The sequence below is a fragment of the Thunnus maccoyii genome, chromosome 2 (genome assembly GCF_910596095.1).
Source record: "Thunnus maccoyii chromosome 2, fThuMac1.1, whole genome shotgun sequence".
Taxonomy (NCBI): Eukaryota; Metazoa; Chordata; class Actinopteri; order Scombriformes; family Scombridae; genus Thunnus; species Thunnus maccoyii.
The window spans coordinates 26575610-26597164 of NC_056534.1; the positions used below are offsets into that span (position 1 = coordinate 26575610).

Sequence of the window (21555 nt, forward strand, 5' to 3'; positions counted from 1 at the left end):
CCCATGATACAAATCATGACAAGGAGTAATGTGTGGAGTCACCGAATAAACGAACGCAGATCTTCAATCACAGATAGGACTGAGCAATGGCTGACAGTGTCGGTTCCCCGAACTTGTTAACTGCAGGATTCATGTCCTTGCCTTCTTATGTGTATATATAAGAACATGTTGTTCTTGTTATTCTTACAGTATTTCATAGCAAGTTTTTATTTTGATTTCACAACTTTAAAACGTGCCGTCAGCAACTGTCTTTAATGTCTCTATCAGACTCTTGTGAGCGCAAGAGCCAGAGTCTCATCAATAAATCGGATGATCAGTTTTAGCATTAGAATTAGCATTAGCATTAGCACTAGCATTATCACTGTTAACCATAGATTGTAAATGCACCGTGCTAACCGAGCTAGCAGCTAGCGCTATGGTCAGCTCCACCCTCTCGTCCAAATATGGTAACTTCTGGCTCCAAAAATCAAACATGGCGACGGCCAAATCCAAGATTGCGATGGTCAACTCGCTACATTCGAGGCTTCAAGCTTCAAAACGGCAGTCCGCAGACTAATAGGTAACGTCACGGTGACTACGTCCATATTTATGGTCTAGACCACGTTAAATCCACCGCCACTACAGTAGCAGTTGTTGTCTCAGTAACAAAACTGGTCACTGGACTCTTCTACCTTGTCAGAATACTGAAATGACTCTGGCAGCTTAAATCTCCATCAAGCAAGAGTATATGTTAGCACTGATTGAAATAACTCCCTATAATGTGAAGGGATTGCTCATACTTTTGATCTCACTGAGGATCAACGCCTCAGTCTGCAGCTTTGTGCAGATTTATGTTTTGGCTTGCCAGTCTGTCTGCTTGTACTGCTCTGGCCCACCGTAGCCCCCTCATACAAAACCACTGAGCTGCTCCCATTATGCAGTGCAATATGACAGAGAAAAAAAGTAAACTACTCTGGTAAGAATCAAACATCTAATAAGAAAAGAAAAAAAATTCTCAGCAGTTAGCATGGCAAATGAGGACTATAATACAAATAAATATTGGACCTTATTTTGGCAGTGGCAAAGAGAACTCCAAGGAGAAACACATGTTCTGATTCTGTGGAACGTGTAACTAACATCAGGTAAGTGTGCACCTAATGTTAGCCATGAGAACTAGATAAGCTGATCTGGTGCAGTTTGTTTTGAACTCACATGTTTTCACACTTTTTGTCAAAATTTCATAATGCAACTTTAATGTACAATCTGTTCAGACATGTCCTGTCCTCTTTATAATTTAAATGCTGCCTGAAGCACTTAGTAAGATGATGTTAGTACATCTTGTAGGCTACATCTTCATTTATTGTAATAGTGCATGCCTTGAGTAATGTGCATGTAGCCGGTTCTATAAGTAAAAATGGGCTAGAAAGTGAATCGTGAATGTTTATGTATGAGTGAATATTTAATTTATTTGTATTTTGTGTATTTTTTCATTTTTCATGAGGTACTTGATATATCAAGTTGATTTAATAAAGTGTGTATCATTTTGGTTTGGTTTTTGTTTATCATTTTGTTTATCATTTTAATGTGCAGAGTTGTTCAAGGATGATCATTTGCTCAGTGAATGTGTGCATGTCCTTGAGAGAAGGAATGTTTCTCTCTTTTCTCTCTCTGTCACTCCTCCCTCTTCATTCTAGCTTAGGCTCAGATAAGGTAACATCCTGGGTCTTGGAGTAAACAGGACAGGTTAAATATAGCTGAGGGCTCTTGCCTGCTCTTGTCTAGCATACATGGGCATGTATGCTGGCTGTTTGCCATTGGCTGTTATCATATAAGCTGATACATTGACTAATCCCAGATCATTTCTCTGTTTCTTCTGCAACTATAATAGAATAGGTTTGCTCTTTGTTCGGGCAGACGAACTGATGCAAACTTTGTGTGTTCTGTCTCTTTATTGTACAATAATATTTTTAAATCTTCAACCCAGCCGTGTTTTGTGTATTATTTCATATGTGTGTTTAGTGTTGTAAGACGATTTCAACATCAAGTGAAACAGAGTACAGACAGTGTGAAACTGGCACTCTTTGGACACACTTTTTGATTTTTCATTTTGGTTGATTTGGTTTCACATGGCACAAATGCAAGCTGACCCAAACATCATTATTATATATAAAGTGTCTGCTGTCATGAAAATGAGACCTGTATTACTTTTGTAAGCAGAGCCATGCGTAGATCTACATGGTCTACAATACAATACAATTCAGCAGTATTTAATATTGTAGGCTATCTGGTTGGGGTGAAGCTTCATTTTTTAAGTAGCTACTTCATACTGTTGGTGACAATTATAATTTATTAGCTAACCATATGTTTTGTATGTTAAAAGTTAATCTGAAAAGAACAAATGTAGTTGAGTAAAAGTAGGCTTCATTATGTGGAAGAATCTTTAGTTCCACCAATAGAGAATATTGTCTTTCATTTAAACATGACAATGACATTGTGTTAGGCAGGTGACAAGGCGCATCCACACAGTAGTTTGGTTCCCGTCTAATCACAATGGACAGAACAGCAGAGGTGGTTCTAGGAATTTTTAACTGAGGTGGCCCAGGGGTGGCAAAGGGATGTCTAGAGGTGGCCGCAGTGTGTTGCTAATGTGCACAGTACACAGACTTTTTTATATGCATTAATATTCCTCTAATAATAGGCTAAAACATAAATTAATAGGCTACATGCATACACATAAGTGTTAATGGCCAGTCTCCTATTTTGCAGAACCTTTATAGTCAAGTAGGCTAACTTTAACAATGACTAATAAATAAGACCTTTTTCTGAGCTCATTTACAAAATCTAAGGCTTTTAAGTAGTCAAATGCTCTAAACAAACCACCAAACAAAAATGCATAATGCAAACCCTGGATTCTATCTTGCTCTAAATTAGCTCTAAATTAACTCAAAATGTCTAATCTAAATTATATAGTGTGCTTTACATCAAAGCATATACTAATATAATAAGACAATTATCCTGGATATTTTTGGATAAAGAATAAAAAACAGGTTCTGACCATGTTTAAGGCCGTTACAGTCATGGACTTTGTGCTGCAGAATTCTGAGAATCTGAGGAGACTAACATGAAGTGACTGGATAAGTAACATGCACCATTACAGAGTTAGTGTGAATCTGATTTTTGGACAAAGCAACAAGGTGTTTTACCATCTTCAGGTTCCTTTATTATAATAAATAATGCTCTGACCTGTAACTAAACCAAGTATTTGTGGTCTTGTGTTTTTAAAGATCTTTACTGGATTTCACAATTCCATTTACAAATGCCAACTCCTAAAACATTAGCTAGGCTACATGTTACATGACATGTGTCTTTGCTAACTAACTTTTTTGGCTTATACCATTTACTATCATCAATCATTTCTCATCATCGTCATTATCTGCTCCACTGACCACTGTCCTGCTTTCTTTTCTTTTTCTCTTTCTTTTTTCACTCCTCTCTATTTTGTCTAAGGTTAGTCAATGTGAACAGTAGTTATCCGGATGTTATTCTGGTCATAGAAAAGCCAATGAAATGGGGCCCCTTTGGGGGGGATTTCCTAAAATTTGTTGTCGCTTGAGACAGTGGGTCAGCCCTCGGTGGCCCCCCCATGCCTCTAGGGTGGCCAATCAAATTGTAGGGGTGGCACTGCCCACCTCTACCGACCACCCCTACAATCCCCCTCGTGTGCAGAAACACGTTTTTTCGCTTGGTCTCATTTTCTGTAAAACAAAAGACGTTTATCAAAGGTAGTAATATAGTTACGTACTGTAAATCAGACCTGACTGTCCATTTACTGTAAAGCTCCTCCGTTTCGGGTATGGACTGTCCTGCACCAACAGTAAAATGCATCAGAGGAGTGAATGGACCTCTGACAAATGAAGCGGCTCCCTGTGATCACGGCTCCGGTGAAGGTTTCTACCGGCTCTACCGGGATGAGATAGTGCAACTTGTCAAACTAGCGGCGCCAGTGGTAAGACTGGGTTTGAGCGCATTTCCTGCTTTACAGGCCTGGAAAGTAACGAACTACTCCTCTAAACTTCTAAAGAAGTCGTTTTTTCCCTCTACTTGTAGTTTTTTGAATAACTTACCAGTAATACCAGTATTTTTGAGTTAGCATTCTTTATTTCAAGTGCACGTCGCTACAAAGTAATAACAAAGTCACGTGATATAGCCATGGACATGGACAGACAACAGGCAGGTTGGCAGCTCTGTACTTCATGACGCCACACTGATCAATGACTGTCTGCTACCGCAGCTACTGTTAGGTACAACACAGACTGTGTGTAAAGACATTGTCTACCTGTCAGCAGGTATAAAATATGCATTTGGATGCAGAGCTTAAAAACAACATCTACAGCCTTTCATGGACTGTTATGCAGAGTATGTTGATAACTACTGAAGCTACTTTACGTTCCTGTTACTATGTTTTTATTTCAATCTGTCATAAACATCTCATAGAGGAACAATACGCAACCATTTTTTTTAACAAATTGATTGCCTGCTGTAAGTTATTATTAGGAGTTTGAGGCTAACTGTTACACAACTCATTTGTTTAGATACTGAACATAGTCAATGTCTAAAACATAATTTCTTTGTTAACTTGTGTTCTCCTACTTGTATATTAATTAATTAATTAATCTATTTATTTATTTACTTAATTTGATCCCCATTAGCTGTTACCAGTGCAACAGCTACTGTTCCTGTGGCCCTTATAAAAAATAAATAATATAGGCTAATAATACTACTAATATAATTTCATATAATAATGTGAATCAAAAGTAAGTAAAAAATAATATTACATACACACATATATGCACAAACATAAATACATGTATTTACATATAAAACAGGTAATTAAGTAAAGTAAAAGAAGGTACAGTACTGGTTTGTAATGGTCAGCAGTAATGCAGCATACACACTGCACTCAAACGTCCATAATAATATAGAATAATAAGCTTCCCTACAAAGTAAATAAACCCTGTATCAGTTAGAATAGCTTTAGATCTAACTTTGACACATAAGGAAACTCTTAAACGTTTTTTTAAAAAAAATCTATCATTTCTCTGAACAAGAAAAAAAGGGAGGGTTTTGTGTTTGTTTTTGTCCTCCAGGTCATTACCCAGTTGATGGTGTTTCTGATCGGTATCATCAGCATGGTGTTTTGTGGTCACCAGGGAAAAACAGAGCTTGCAGCTGTATCACTAGCAGCTGCGGTGAGGAAACATGCTTGAATCTTTCAGCCACCTGTGTGCTGTTATGCCTTCTATAAGCTTGCCTTCAAATGTATCTATTTGGCAATGAATTGATCAGGTTTGTTCTGAAATTGTGTTCTTTTTGTCTAAACAGATTGATTCTGATGTTCTTCTCCTCAATTGCAGGTGGTTAACATCGGTGGTATTTCCATTGGCACTGGTTTATCGTCAACTTGTGATACCCTCATATCTCAGGTAGTGTCCTCAACAAAGGTTGTTCTTTCTCCCTAAAAACAACTCCATAATTAACTTTTGTATCAAGTTTGCTTTCTTGACCCATTCATACGTTTACTTAGTAGTGTGATTTGTGTTTTCTAACTCTACTTCTTTATCTGTCTACCTGTTTCATGTAGACGTATGGGAGCGGTAACTTGAAGCGTGTGGGTGTGATTCTTCAGAGGGGGATTCTGATTCTGCTGCTGGCCTGTTTCCCCTGCTGGGCTATCCTCATCAACACTGAACCTATCCTACTTGCTGTCAAACAGAGCCCAGAGGTCGCCAGGTCAGTCCCAGTGGTGTAATAGTATGGAGTCTCTGTAAGACGCAGAGTAGTCAAGTCAATTTTATTTATATAGCGCCAAATCAAAACAGAAGTTACCTCAGGACACTTTTCAGACAGAGCAAGTTGAATTAATGTCAACTTTAACTTAAGGCTCAAGCAGTACCACTAACACAATTAGCTGTGTCTAGTCATTAACTCTAGCCGGGCTTGAATAAGCTTGCATTGTGCACATGCACGGAGTACATAGTTGATTATGTCGCAAAAAGAAGAGAAAACTGGAGCGGTGTTCTCAAACAAACCCTGCTGATGGAAGTATATGGTAAATGGACTGTACTTGTATAGCAACTTTCTAGTCTTCCAACCACTCAAAATGTTTTTTTACATTACAAGTCACATTCACCCATTCACACACATTCATACGCTGATGGCACAGCCATTCGGAGCAATTTTGGATTCAGTATCTTGCCCAAGGACACTTCGACACTTCCCCTGACCGGCAGGATATGTCTGTTGGGGCAAAGTGAAAAGCAGCGCTTGTTCCTACATGTTGCTTTCAGGTCACTGACGGTGGCTGTATTATCAGTAGGCTAGATAATATCAGATGCATGTTTAAAATCATGGTGTTGGACACTTATGAGCCAACTCATTATTACCAACTACATAATTATCTACTCTTTGACACATTCTCTCTTTCGTAGGATGTCATTGGATTTACAAGCGTCATCAAAAGTTAAAAATTAAGAAATTGCAGTCGGAGATGAAGAAACTGGAGAAGGATATAAATACATTAAAAACCACTTATAGTGATCATGTCTGTCCGGGTCAAATATCATTATAAGCAGATGATTATTATAACACAATTTGTGTGCACGTTTTTGAAGTAGCAGGGGTTCTGACTTTTGCCAATGACATGATGGCGGCAGAACAGGCAAAGAAAGTGGTAATACTTTCCTTATTTCCTCCCCCCCTTTATTGTCAAAAACTTATTACGTGTTTCATCGAGAGAAAATGACTTTTTTTTTTCCCGTCATGATTTCAATGGGCATGCAGCACCAGCCTCAGGTAGCCAGCCGGAAGCAGACGGTTACCATCGTTTACTGTGAGGCAATAATGGTGCAGCAGCTGCTTATCATGGGTGTAAAGTAAAAAAAAATAAACAGAATGACCTCAGTTTTATTTTTTTTCCATAGTTTGTTTGAAAGGACCCAAAATGAACACTGCAAGCGGATTACTTGATTACTGTAAGGAATTTAATTAAACATCATAAATTTTGTATAGGAATAATTCTGTCCCAAGCTTTTTGATCCATAAAAGCAGTTGATCACTGTAACCATGATCACTCTAAGTAATTTCCACTGTATAAATTTAAACACAGCAGAGGGTCATGGTTTGGACTTCATTTAATTTTCCTTTTGTTTTCACTGATGGAACAAAATGAGTGAGTGAGTGAATGAATAAATAAATAACTTCAAAACAATGTTGGCACACTTTTATTTCTTAAATTATGAATGCTTAGCTTTTAAATAAAAATGGTTCACTCCAAAATGAGGTGACCATGAATAAAATGGGGATTAACTGAAATAGGTATTTCTTTAAAGCTCCCTCTTGGTTCTTCCATTTCATGTTTCCGAACACAGACAAAAGTGATGCAAGTGTGAAAAGACACTTGGCGGAACCCTGTTTTGGGAGTCTGTTTCCACCCATCTGACATTCTTTGACACACAGATTCTTATACCGCTAGTTCTGCGGTATAAGTTGCCATGGTTACTGAGCTGGGAATCCTATAAACCACAGTAATGGAATGGAACTCTTACTTAAATTAGCGAGAATTATGAAAATGAGTCAGGCTTTTCCTTTATCCAGCTCGATGGAATACCCCTCGGGCCTAGACCGTACTCTTTAATTTACAGAGACCCAACATTCCCTCATCTTCCCCAAACCTCGAGCAGAACAGGGCTCTAGGTGGGCGTCCATCTGCCTTGACCGGTTGGGTTTAGAGAGAAAGAGAGGAGAGAGAGAGAGAGAGAGAGAGAGAGAGACAGACAGAGAAGCACAGCAACAACGATAATAACAATAATAATAATAATATAAATATGACCAATGATAATGGTTGTAGCAATGGGCAAAAATGACTAATAATAATAGCAGCAGTGGTGGGCGTCAAGCTGGACCATGGGGTCAGCAGGCGGTCCACAGCCACAGTTCTACAGACACCTGAGATAAGTGAGACAAGAAAGCACAAAACTCTGGGGAAGAAGCCAAGTTAGTAACATGCATTAATGCGTACAGAAGGAGGGGAGGAGAGAGGAGCTCAGTGCATCATGGGAAGTCCCCTGGCAGTCTGGACCTATAGCAGCATAACTAGGGGCTAGTCCAAGGCGAGCCTGGGCCAGCCCTAACTATAAGCTTTATCAAAAAGGAAAGTTTTTAGCCTACTCTTAAACAAGAGAAACTGGAAGATGGTTCCACAGGAGAGGAGCCTGGTAGCTGAAGGCTCTGCCTCCCATTCTACTTTTGGAGACTGTAGGAACCACAAGTAAGCCTGCATTCTGGGAGCACAGTGTTCTAGTGGGGTAACAGGGTATTATGAGCTCTTTAAGATATGATGGTGCCTGACCATCAAGGACTTTGTAGGTGATGAGAAGGATTTTAAATTCTATTCTAGATTTTACAGGAAGCCAGTGCAGAGAAGCTAAAATGGGAGAAATGTGATCTCTTTTTCTAGTTTTTGTCAGTACACATGCAGCTGTGTTGTGGACCAGCTGGAGAGTCTTTAGAGACTTGTTATAAGCCTGATTATAAGGAACTGAAATAATCCAGCCTAGAAGTAAGAAATGCATGGACTAGTTTTTCTGCATCTTTTTGAGACAGGATGTGCCTGATTTTTTGCAGTGTTATATAGGTGAAAAAAGGCAGTCCTTGAAATTTGTTTTATGTGGGAGTTAAAGGACATACCCTGATCAAAGATAACTCCCAGATTCCTTATGGTGGTGCTGGAGGCCAGAGTAATGTCATCTAGAGTAGCTATATCATTAGATAATGTGTTTCTAAGGTGTTTAGGGCCAAGCACAATAGTAGACATGAGGGTGGAGTGTGTGATTGCATTGCCAACAGCCAAATCAGAAACAGCAATATCATGTTGCTCATAGACTGTATAAAAATAATGGACGTAGCCACCGTGACGTCACCCATTGATTTGTGGACTCCCATTTTGAAGCCTTGAGTTTGCATTTTGACCATCACCATCTTGGATTTTTGGAGCCAGAAGTGACCATATTTGGATGAGAGGGTGGAGCCGACCCTAACGCTAGCAACTAGCTGCTAGCTTGGTTAGCACGGTGCATTTACAGTCTATTGTTAACTGTGATAATGCTAATACTAGTGCTAATCTTCGCTAGTGAAAAACAGACTTAAAACCATTAAAACAAAATGTACTCACTGGAAGAAACTGGACATCTGACTCCTTAGAGGGTCTTTTAGTTCAACCGACAACTATGGCTATACTCTCTGAATCTGGGGTTATGATATGGTTACGTTACCTAACCTCATTCAAAGTGGCCACACCTTTCATTATGCATAACTTTAAGCCTTAATAAAATTCAAACGGTTGAGTTATATAAAAATTTACCCCTTGTACAGTTGTCGTGAAAGGGGAAATTAGCTATAGAGACCAAAACCATTTTTTGTACCAGGCTGTGAACACATTTATTTCTGCTGTAAAGTTGGGCATTTTAACATGGGAGTCTATGGGGGTTCACTCGCTTTTGGAGCCAGCCTCAAGTGGCCATTCGAGAAACCGCAGTTTTTGGCACTTCCACATTGGCTTCACTTTTCAACCCCGGAGTTTGCCGCTTGGTTGCCCTTAGCTCTTGCACAACTTACTTGTGGTGATGTTAGCCTGCTGTGCAGTAACCTGGGCTTGTGCTGATTCTCTTGCTATTTGTTGATAGTTTCATATGTTTTTTATTCAATTCATACACATTGTCTGTTTTTCCACCATAAAGTCTCTCCCAGCTGTATGTGAAGATCTTCATGCCTGCTCTGCCGGTGAGTTTGAGGCATTCTGTTTTCCTTCAAGATCCCATGTATCAAGGTAGTGAGACATCTGTTCAGTTAGGGGTGGGCAATACTTATTCTGATACTGAGTCTTCTCCATACATGTTGTACAATTATATATAATATACTATCATAGAAATACATTTTCTGGAAATTTAAATGAGAAAGCATTCGCAGATGAAATAACAAAATGTCTGATTTTGGTTAATTGCCTGAAATAAAAATCCTACAAATTAAGTTATTTTAGGACACTGCTAAATCAGATTAAGTTAAATATTTCCATAACACAGTCTTGCTCACTGATTTCCAACACTGTCCGCAAGGGCCTAATACAACAACAACAATAATGATAATAATAACAATAATAATAATAATAATAATAATAATAATAATAATAATAATAATAATAATAATTAACTTCATTTATATAGCACTTTTTGAAACACAATTACAAAGTGCTTTACAATTTGAACAGACTAACTTTAAAACAGAACACATTTAAAATGCAAAAATAATAAATTAAACTAAAAGCCAGATAATCACATTATAAAAACACAAATAAAGTAAAATGAACTAAAATGCCACAGAGAGAGAGAGAAAGAGAGAGAGAGAGAAGGATAGCTACCTCAGAAGACACTAGTCTTTATTCTCTGCATGGTTTGGTCATGTGGCCCAACCCTATGTTCAACAAATACAGATTTCAAATATGTCTTGTCATTTTTTTGTCCAAATTTAATGTGTGTCTCTCTTCCTCCTTCAGGCTGCTTTTATGTACCAGCTGCAAGGGAAGTATCTTCAAAATCAGGTGTGGTCTCTCAATGCAAGGCTACTGATGCATTGTTATTAAAATCAGTATTAAGACCGACATTAAATTGTTCTTTGGTTTACAGGGAATTTTGTGGCCCCAGTTTATAACTGGAGTGGTTGGAAATGTGCTCAACGTGATCATCAACTACATCTTCCTCTATCCTCTGGAGCTGGGTGTCGCGTGAGTTTTTATACCATCACAATTCATTGTTAGAGATTAGTATTCAAGAGTGTACTATAACACTCAATCTTTAGGTTTTTCACATAACATAAAAAAGTAAAATCTTTTTTTTTTTAATTATAATAACTGTAATAAATGTGAAAATGTATCATTTTAGTGATATTGGTTAGTTTTAGTGGTATTGGTGTTACACTATAGCATCAAGAGGTCTATATGTCTATATACCCCTAGAGGGAAATATCTGGACAGTTATTGGGTTGCCATGAAAGATGTTAGAGAAGCCCAAAGGATGAATCCTAATGATTTAGGTGAACCCCTGACTTTTGATCTGTTACACCACCAAAAGGTGAAAATTTCTGTCCAACATTTAAGGTCATGGACAGAACACCTAAAAAACAAATATTAATACTTAATTAATGAATTACCGCGTCAATAGGGCACCACTTCCTTTCTGGTGAGGATTTGTTAGTGCCAGGAAGGAGCACTAACCCTTGTTCAATTTAATCAATAAATCAATCTCACAATCTTGTTAGACTCTTAATCTTGTTGTTAGTGCAGCATCACCAGCGGTGTTGCAGTGAAAGAGCTCATATCAGCTGTGGGCTGTGGCGCATCTCAGTGGATGCAGGGGCGTTGAATTCCGGTAAAGAATCAAGCCGGGATGCTCTAAAGGGGTTTGCGCCAAATTATTGATGAATATTCAATTTCTTTGTTCTAGGGGCTTTAGGTGTGGCCGGTGGTCTGCAGCCTGTGTCACCTGAAGTAAAGGAATTTGGGAAAATCTAATTCTGAGTTTTTACATGCAAAAACTTACACTATAAGTCACTGTTGCCTATTATTTCACATTAAGCTGTAAACACATTCCTGTCATAATGTCCAAATATTCATGATATTTCTGATTAATAACGGTCCTGTCAGCTTGTATCATATTTGTAAAACCATTAAAGAAACAGTTAAGCAGTTTACACAATGCATGATAAGTCAGTTCTTCTAATAACAAACATTAACCTTCATATTAACACTTCACAAGTATACAGCCTTCATTAGTTCAACTTTCTCAAACTATTTACACATCTCAAACCATCTACTGAAATAAAGTTTAATACTATAGTGAAAGGAAACATTGTGTGTGATTAGATTACTTTCAGAAACATATTTAAATATAAGTTGACATAACTTACTTCATAATATAAAAGCATTCAACGTGACTATTGTTTAACAATAAAAGAAACTTTAAACTCAAATCCTTCAAATATTATCTTTACATTCCTATTATTTTAGAAACTTCAATCTTTGAACCAAACTACTCGTCTAATTTAACTACTAAAATATGATTGTCATTGAGTTTAATAGATTACAAGATAAACACTTAAAATACAAATACATGGTGATCAAACATTCATTAACTCTTCACATAAATGATCCTGTAGTATAAAGGATAATACGATCTAAGTCTTCTGTCTCTTTAGTAGATAGTCATACACCTATGAAAGTTAGACTGTTCCTCTTGTGTTTACACGACAAATAACATGATATAAGTTGCATAATGATAAGACATTTAATTTACATGAATTTCAGGTTTGCCTCAGATTTGCAAAGGGGGCTTCACAAAGTCCTCAGGAATGTGGATTAGTTTATGGCTTTATTGATTAACAGCCTGTCTTCCCTCTAAGGTGGGAGCTGTTTTCCTCCGGTCCAAGTGGCCTTTAGGGTCATTTCATACTTTTAGTTTGTGTCGTAAGTCAACTTATCAAAATGGTTTCTTAGGAGGCCTTTCTGAGTCTGTTGAGCATCACTGATCAACCCCCACTTAGAGGGTTACAAAGGTCAGCTCTGCAGGCCGAGGGTCTGCTCTTACAAACTTAGGAATCCAGGGAGTCTGTCTCTTATTTTCCTTAAGGATCAAAGATTAGTTAACAGAATTAAAGAACAAGCAGTTGTCCTCCTACACAATTCTGGTCAGCCTCAGCTCAATCTCACTGCTGTGCCAAATGTAAGCATATTAGGAGGAGGGAGGAGAGAGCTGCACACTCATAGCTTTAGTGCAGTTTTTTTATTCAGAAATACATATTAGCATAAATGTATATTAATAATACTTTACATGTGAGTTACAGCGTGCGGCTAGCTAGCCACAGCTCACTAGTATTGTATTTTCCTGAACACGTTGACGCACTAATATGCTTTGTTAACTCTTATTATTATTATCATTTCATTAAGGTACAGCTGTGGCCAAACTTTTTGAGAATGACACAAATATTAATTTTCACAAAGTCTGCTGCCTCAGTTTTTATGATGGCAATTTGCATATACTCCAGAATGATATGAAGAGTGATCAGATGAATTGCAATCAAATGCAAAGTCCCTCTTTGCCATGAAAATTAACTTTATCCCCAAAAAAACATTTCCACTGCATTTTAGCCCTGCCACAAAAGGACCAGCTGACATCATGTCAGTGATTCTCTCTTAAACACAGGTGAGTGTTGATGAGGACAAGGCTGGAGATCACTCTGTCATGCTCATTGAGTTAGAATAACAGACAGGAAGCTTTAAAAGGAGGGTGGTGCTGGAAATCATTGTTCTTCCTCTGTTAACCATGGTTACCTGCAAGGAAACACGTGCAGTCATCATTGTCTTGCACAAAAAGGGCTTCACAGGCAAGGATATTGCTGCTAGCAAGATTGCACCTAAATCAACCATTTATCGGATCATCAAGAACTTCAAGGAGAGAGGTTCAGTTGTTGTGAAGAAGGCTTCAGGGTGCCCAAGAAAGTCCAGCAAGCGCCAGGACCATCTCCTAAAGTTGATTCAGCTGCGGGATTGGGGCACCACCAGTGCAGAGCTTGCTCAGGAATGGCAGCAGGCAGGTGTGAGTTCATCTGCACGCACAATGAGGTGAAGACTTTTGGAGGATGGCCTGGTGTCAAGAACGGCAGCAAAGAAGCCACTTCTCTCCAGGAAAAACTTCAGGGACAGACTGATATTCTGCAAAAGGTACAGGGATTGGACTGCTGAGGACTGGGGTAAAGTCATTTTCTCTGATGAATCCCCTTTCCGATTGTTTGGGGCATCCGGATAAAAGCTTGTCCGGAGAAGAAAAGGTGAGCGCTACAATCAGTCCTATGTCATGCCAACAGTAAAGAATCCTGAGACCATTCATGTGTGGGGTTGCTTCTCAGCCAAGGGAGTGGGCTCACTTACAATTTTGCCCAACACAGCCATGAATAAAGAATGATACCAAAACATCCTCCGAGAGCAACTTCTTCCAACCATCCAAGAACAGTTTGTTGACGAACAATGCCTTTTCCAGCATGATGGAGCAACTTACCATAAGGCAAAAGTGATAACTAAGTGGCTCAAGGAACAAAACATCAAAATTTTGGGTCCATGGCCAGGAAACTCCCCAGATCTTAATCCCATTGAGAACTTGTGGTCAATCCTCAAGAGGCAGATGGACAATCAAAAATCCACAAATTCTGAGAAACTCCAAGCACTGATTATGCAAGAATGGGTCGCCATCAGTCAGGATGTGGCTCAGAAGAAGAAGACAACAGGTCTTGAAAAAGAAGGGTCAACACTTTAAATATTGATTTTTTGTGCAAACTTAATGTAATTGTCAATAAAAGCCTTTGACACTTATGAAATGCTTGCAATTATACTTCAGTATACCATAGTAACATCTGACAAAAAGATCTAAAAACACTGAAGTAGCAAACTTTGTGAAAACCAATACTTGTGTCATTCTCAAAACTTTTGGCTACAGCTGTACTATTTATGACAGGATTATTGCATTAGATAACAAGCTATCATTATTGTCAATCCAGATAGTATAATACAAAATGTATATAAGGTGTACATAATCATTAACAGCAGTAAGCAGTAACTTTATTTACAGAGCACCTTTCAAGAGCAGAGAAGGCACAAAGTGCCTCATAGAGGAAAGAACATAAACATACATACAGACATAAAACACAATAAACAACAGAATAAATAGAAAATAGAAAAATCACATAAAGGCAAGTCTGAACAAGCTGCTTTTTAAAGGTGTCCACAGCATCCACAGATCTGAAATCCAATGGGAGAAAGTTCCAAAGTTTAGGAGCCACAACCTCAAAGTCTCCTTTAGTTTTAATCCTCATTTTAGGAACAACCAGCAAATCCTGATCAGATCATCACCCGCTGGTGATGTACAGTAGGGCTGCAGTAGATCTCTAATGTAGGCAGGTGCTTGACCATGCAGAGCTCTATAGGTGATAACAAGAACTTTGAATTGGATTCTGAATTTGATAGGGAGCTAGTAAAGAACAATCAGAATGATTGCTTGTCTTTGATTGATTGATTGATTGATTGATTGTCTGATTTCTTTTTCTGTTAGCACAGTGTGGATTTTTGTCAGCAAATAACAGCTTTTTACTGTTTTTTTCTGCTCTTTTTCTAAAACCTGCTGGTTCATTGTGATCCTATTGAAGTGGATCTGCAGCAGCCAACGCTATCTCACAGTATTTGTTGGCTTTGTTTTTATACATTTACATCTGCTGGAGGGGTCTGCACAAGACCACATGGGGAGGTCAGTTCTTTTCTCCATTTTGTGGAGATTTTGACCAAAACGTGTTTGATGTTTAAATGTTATTTTTTGCAGCAATTTTCATGTTCTGTCCAGTATTTGCATCTTGTTTCATCATTCACGTCTCTTACAACCTGTTAATAGATTATCTTTTATAAACATTCTGCTGTGTAATTGTTGATAAATTAACACTCTTCCAACTACAAACCTTTGACCCACAGGCTGGTCAATTGACTGTCTGCACGAGTGGGGTCCATTTCTCAGACTGGCCATTCCCAGTATGCTCATGATGTGTCTAACGTGGTGGATATTCGAAATAGGAGGATTCCTGGCCGGTGTGATAAGTGAGGTTGAGCTTGGTGCTCAGTCCATAGCATTCCAGCTGAGCACTATAGCTTTCATGGTAACTACTCTTCACTCTTTCCTACCTCGAAACTAGAGACAATGACTGTAATGTGATTGCTCTGAAGAAATGGTATTTTAGGAAAGCAGGTTTAACACCTTTTTTGGGATGTGTAGATGCCTTTCAAAGCAGTCAGTTTTAGTTGTTTTAAAGATAAATATCACTTTCGAATAATGTATTTCCACAATAATCACTTATATATACTTTAACATCCACAGTTCCCACAAGGATTCTCAGTTGCTGCCAGTGTACGAGTTGGGAATGCTCTTGGTGCAGGAAACACAGAGCAGGCCAAGCTATCCTGCAAGGTCCCCATTATCTGTGCATGTAAGAGCCCATGTGTACAGTACATGTTGCCTGCGTTATATCTACAGAGAGTCACAAAAGTAATGAGAACACATCTTCAGCTCAGGCCAAGTGGTAGTAATATATAAACATTTGTATTAAGAACACATTGATGCAGTCACATCAACACAAAAAAATCTTGATACATACAAACTAAGACTATTGTGTTCTTTTTTCCCCTGGCAATTTCAGTATGTACAATGTTCTGAAAATCTTGCATTGTTAAACTTTATTAACAACACATTCTATTTTTTGTTTCTGTGTTCCAACACAGTCATAGTCGCATGTCTTGTTGGAGCTGGTCTGAGCATCGCCAGGAATGTCATTGGATACATTTTCACCTCAGAGCAGTGAGTAAAGTCTTTGACACAATAACCTTTTCTTTCTTGCACCAACACACATGAAAAACATTTGTGCGTATCCTTAGTTGCAATTCATAAGCTACAATATAGCAGGCTTAGTTTCATAATGTTTTTCAGATTGTTGTACATTAACTAAGGTGATCATTTTCATGCTGACTCATACTGAACTGTAATTGTTTAATGAACCTGTTACTTGATGTTTGACAGGTCTTTGAGTTCATTGTTGTTGATGCTGAATTCAACACTGTGAAGATAGCCAGACTCTTCTGAACAGATCTGTTTCATTTTTAATTATCTGACTGAATAAGTAAGTTGAGCACATTTTTTCAAATTTTAAGTAAAACAAAAAATCTAGAAAATGGGGTTTTAGCATAGTCTGTAAATTTTATTCATCAGTTGGCTTGAAGATTATTTCAGATGCAGTTATCAAACTAAAGAGCTCAAAAATCCTCTCCTGTCTTTTCATCTCACATTTCAGTAAGTGTCAGTATATACAGAGAATCTCTTCTTTGTCTCTTTTCTAGAGACATTATTCAGAGGGTTGCCGATGTCATGCTTGTATTCACTTTCATGCATATTGGCGATGCCACTGCGGTGAGAAACAGTGCTCAATTAACATTTTGATGCATGTAATTCACAAAGCTTTTTAGACATTTTGACATATATAAAATGTGATTTGACCAAATATCACAGGGTGTGGCTGGAAGTGTTCTTAGAGGAGCAGGAAAACAATTGATTGGTGCTGTGTGTAACCTGGTGGGATTCTACTTCATTGGTTTCCCCATTGGTGTGTCCCTGATGTTTGCAGCAAACATGGGCATTGTAGGTAAGACCAAAATATTAATATTCATACCATGTCCTATGCCTCCTGTTTGTCAATTAACATTCAGGAAAGCCATTTAAACTTTACTCTTGTCTCTGTACTAGGACTGTGGACGGGACTCACCATTTGTGTGTCAGTGCAGTCGACTTTTTTTATCGCATTTTTGTGCAAACTTGATTGGAAAAGGGCTACTGAAGAGGTGCGTTCTTACACTTCTTGAACAATAAAAATTTTATTCAGTCATTTTGTTACTTTGCCTTGGGATCTGTTTGAAGTGGTAACACTCTATCAGCAACTGTTCTCAATGTCTCTGATCAGGCTCTCGTGAGAGCAGGAGTCCAGATCACACAAGAAAAAGAGACGGTTGAGTTGGAACACAAAGGTGGGTACAGGCACCACCCTCACTGTCTACTCTTTCTGTAATTACATGAATATATGCATAAATATACATACATACATACATACATACATACATACATACATACATACATACATACGGACGTACGTACATACATATATACACACACATACATATACATATGTATATATGTATATATATATGTATATGTATATATGTATGTGTGTGTGTGTGTATATATATATATATATATATATATATATATATATACACACACACACACATATACATATACATACACATATACATACTCTTTACTTGAAGAGTTTACCAACTTTTATGTAAACAGTGTCACGGCTCTTGTCAATCAGATGTAATTGTCTTTTTAATATACATGAACCCAAAAAATGAACTTAATTTAAGTTTCCTTCCTTCCTTGAGCAGTTGAGATCTTAGGAAGGTTAGATGGTAACTCTTTGCCATTTGAAAAAAGCATGAATTTGAATGAAAAATGAAACATACCTGCTTTGATTCTTGCTTTTGAGTTTTGTGTTAATACCAAACATTCCATCTCAAACTCTGCCTCAAACCTCTAGACTCGAATCAGACGCAGGCCTGGGTCACTACAACTGCATCCAGTTGTGTGAGTGCTGAGGAGGGTGGCACAGACCTGGAAGAGCATGGTCCAGGCCACAGTCCACTACTACTGTAGGAGATGTCCTGTCAGTGCCGCAGCTGGTTTTACGCCGTGGCCTGGCGTTGTTGTTCATGGTCGTCATTCTCGTCACTGCAATCATAGCCAGCGACTTGCTGGTGAGGCTGTTAAAATAATAACAAAATTGCAAGTAAATAGTGGACTTGCAATTTTCTAATGCAGTTGCATTGTACAGTCTGTTCAGGCAAGTCCTATTTGCTTTAATATTCAATCACTATGTCTGAAGCACTAATAATAAGGTGCTGTATATCTTCATATATTGTGGCAAATATGCCAGAGTTCATTAACACAGATATTGTACATGTAAAAAGATGCTTTAAGGGGTGACAATGTAAATTCAAAGATGTTTACATTTTTGGGTTATCATCTGTGACATTTTTTCATTTTGTACTTTGGGTGCTACTGTAAGTAAATATAAAGTGCATAGACTTTGGTTGTTTTCTCACCTCTTATCCATGAAGTCAAAGTGAAATGTGTGGAGTCCCACATGGGTCAAAATGATAGTTTTTGGTCCCAAAGAGGAATCACTGAAACTCACCTGAACTCTGAATAACAAAGTCTGCCTATCATTGCTGCAGTCGATAGCAAGAATTATGTCAGCCTGCACTGATCAGCTGAGTGATTCCAGATTTATTCACACATGTGGTTAAACTGCCTTTAGCTCCTATGCTTCACACATCTGGAACAAACTTTCAGATGATCTGAGACACCTTCTTGGTTATATAAATCAAACTAAAAAAATATCCATTGGTTGTTGCTTTTAATTAGACTTGAGGGTGTTTTTGGATCTGCACAAAAATCTTTCACATCTCTTTATTTTTGTATAGTCAGCCATTTTCATTTCCTGTCATTTATTCTGTTTAGTATTAATGTTTTTGAATTATCCTGTATATGACGTGTTATACAAATAAAGTTCCCTTGCTTTGCAAAATAAACATAACTACTGTATCACTGCAGAAGACTACTCTTGTTGTGTTCCAAAGAAAACTTATTGGAGAAAGATAACAAAGATACTGTCAGTTAGCTAATGTGTGATTATACTGCTCATCATGCCTTGCCAATATCTTGGCATGGATGAAAGAAACTTAACCCTTCTAAAACCAAGCTCCTTGTCATCCCAGCCTTTCCCGACCTTAGAAAAACAGATCAGTATCCAGCTCGCATCAACCCAGCTCATGCCCACAAAGTCTGCCTGAATCTTGGGTTTCATGACCAACTAACCTTTAAGGTTCATGTGGCCTCAATTGCTCAGTAAGGTAGATTTGCCCTGTACAACATCAGGATGCCTCCCTGCATGCATGTTCAAACCTCTGCAGATGATCCAGAACGTGGCGTCACAGCTGGTCTTCAACCAGCCCAAAACAGCACATCACCCCACGGTTCATATCGCTCCCCTGGTTCCCAGTTTCATCAAATTCAAAACCTTGACACTTGCTTACAAAACAGCAACTATAACAGCTCCCACCTACCTGATGGTGGCCGAACGAGTTACCAAACTTCATCTGATCCGCAGAGTTCCTCTCAATCTTTAAGAAAGGACTAAAGACTCGGCTCTTTCGCCAACACCTCTGCACTTGATGGACTGAAAAAAGAAAATCTGCTTCTATGTGTTGCCTCTGTGCACTGCCTGCTGGCACCTGCATCCTATCGGACTCAAACTTAACTTTATGGCACTTAATCGCTTTGTTCTCTCCTGACTAGATCCCTGCTTGTGTTGTATCAACTCTCAGATGTATGTCACTTTTGATAAAAGTGTTTGCTAATTGAAATTGTAAGTTGTACTGTGCTTTTAAGTGTAAATGTGTTAGAATGAGCAATGAATTCCAGTCGGGACACCCTGAACTACAGTCCTCCCTGGCAAAATACTTTAGCATAGTAGCCAGGTGTTTGATAAAGAAGGCTAAGTAAAGTGGGGCTAATTGTGAAAAGTCTGGCTGAGCCTAACAGGTGTAAGTTGTCCCTTAAAGCCAAAGTGATAAGACTAATTCAAGCTGTTTTCAGCTGTTATATGACTTAAAAACACAGACCAGAGACACCAAATTCAGATTCCCTCAATACACATTAAAGAAAAAAAGAGATGTAAAGAGAACATTGCAATGTCTGCAGGTAAAACAGAAGCACATAATGAACATATAACATGAAGAATTAAATATTAAACCAAATACTGAGAAAACAGGGCCAAGAACCAAACTACTATTAACCACCAGTGAGCTCAGAGTTTGACTATGTAGAGATGACCTCTACTACTGAATTCTTGGCTCAGTTTGTTTCAGCTACTTAACGTCATCTTAGGTTCAACTGCAGTGTGAGTGTGAAGTTTTTCTCTCTATCATGACTGTTGAAAATTAACTTACACTTGTAAGATGCAACACACCTACTCTGAAGTGTGACATAGGAAGGACTGTAGACAGGTTATGTATTATAATTTGCAACGTGTGAAGTGGCAAAACAGTTTCCATGTGGTGGAAATGTTTAAACTTTGATCAGATTGCTTTCTGTCTTTTTTACTTTCAATAAAAGGATTTTTGGATGTTGCTTTTTCTTACATTTTATGTACATGACATTTAAAGTGACAACAAGCAGTTTAGTTTAATCATGTAGCCTAAACCAAAATTATTTTCCAATACATGTTGGAGCATGAATGATGACTGAAATACTGTGCAAATAATTTACATCACATTTAAATTAGCCACTTTCTGCAGCATGAGTCATGAGTCAGTTTTTTAACATGTATTGCAGTTATGTTAAAACTACAACAGTAACTTTAGAGGAGAAGATGTTTCTGGCAGATTGAAGGCACAGAGAGGAGGCACAGATCTGGGGAGGCTACAAAAAAAATCTGCTGCATTGAAGGTTCCTAAGAGCACAGTGGCCTCCATAATTCTGAAATGGAAGAAGTTTGGAACAACAGGACTCTTCCTAAAGCTGGCTGCCCAGCCAAACTGAGCAATCAGGGGAGAAGGGCCTTGGTAAGAGAGGTGACCAAGAACCTGAGGGTCACTCTGGCTTCTGCCTGAGCTCCAGAAATCCTGTGTGGAGGTGGGAGAAACCTCCAGACGGACAACCATCACTGCAACGCTGATCTGAGCTTTATGGCAGAGTGGCCAGACATAAGCCTCTCCTCAGTGAAAGACATAAAAGTCTGCTTGGAGTTTGCAAAAAAAAAGCACCTAAA

General features: G+C 38.4%; 1 pseudogene; it reads left to right on the forward strand.

Annotated features, from left to right (window-relative positions):
• Window positions 1-3314: 3314 nt before the first annotated feature.
• Window positions 3315-19333, forward strand: LOC121908834 (annotated as a pseudogene).
• The last annotated feature ends 2222 nt before the right edge of the window (window positions 19334-21555 follow it).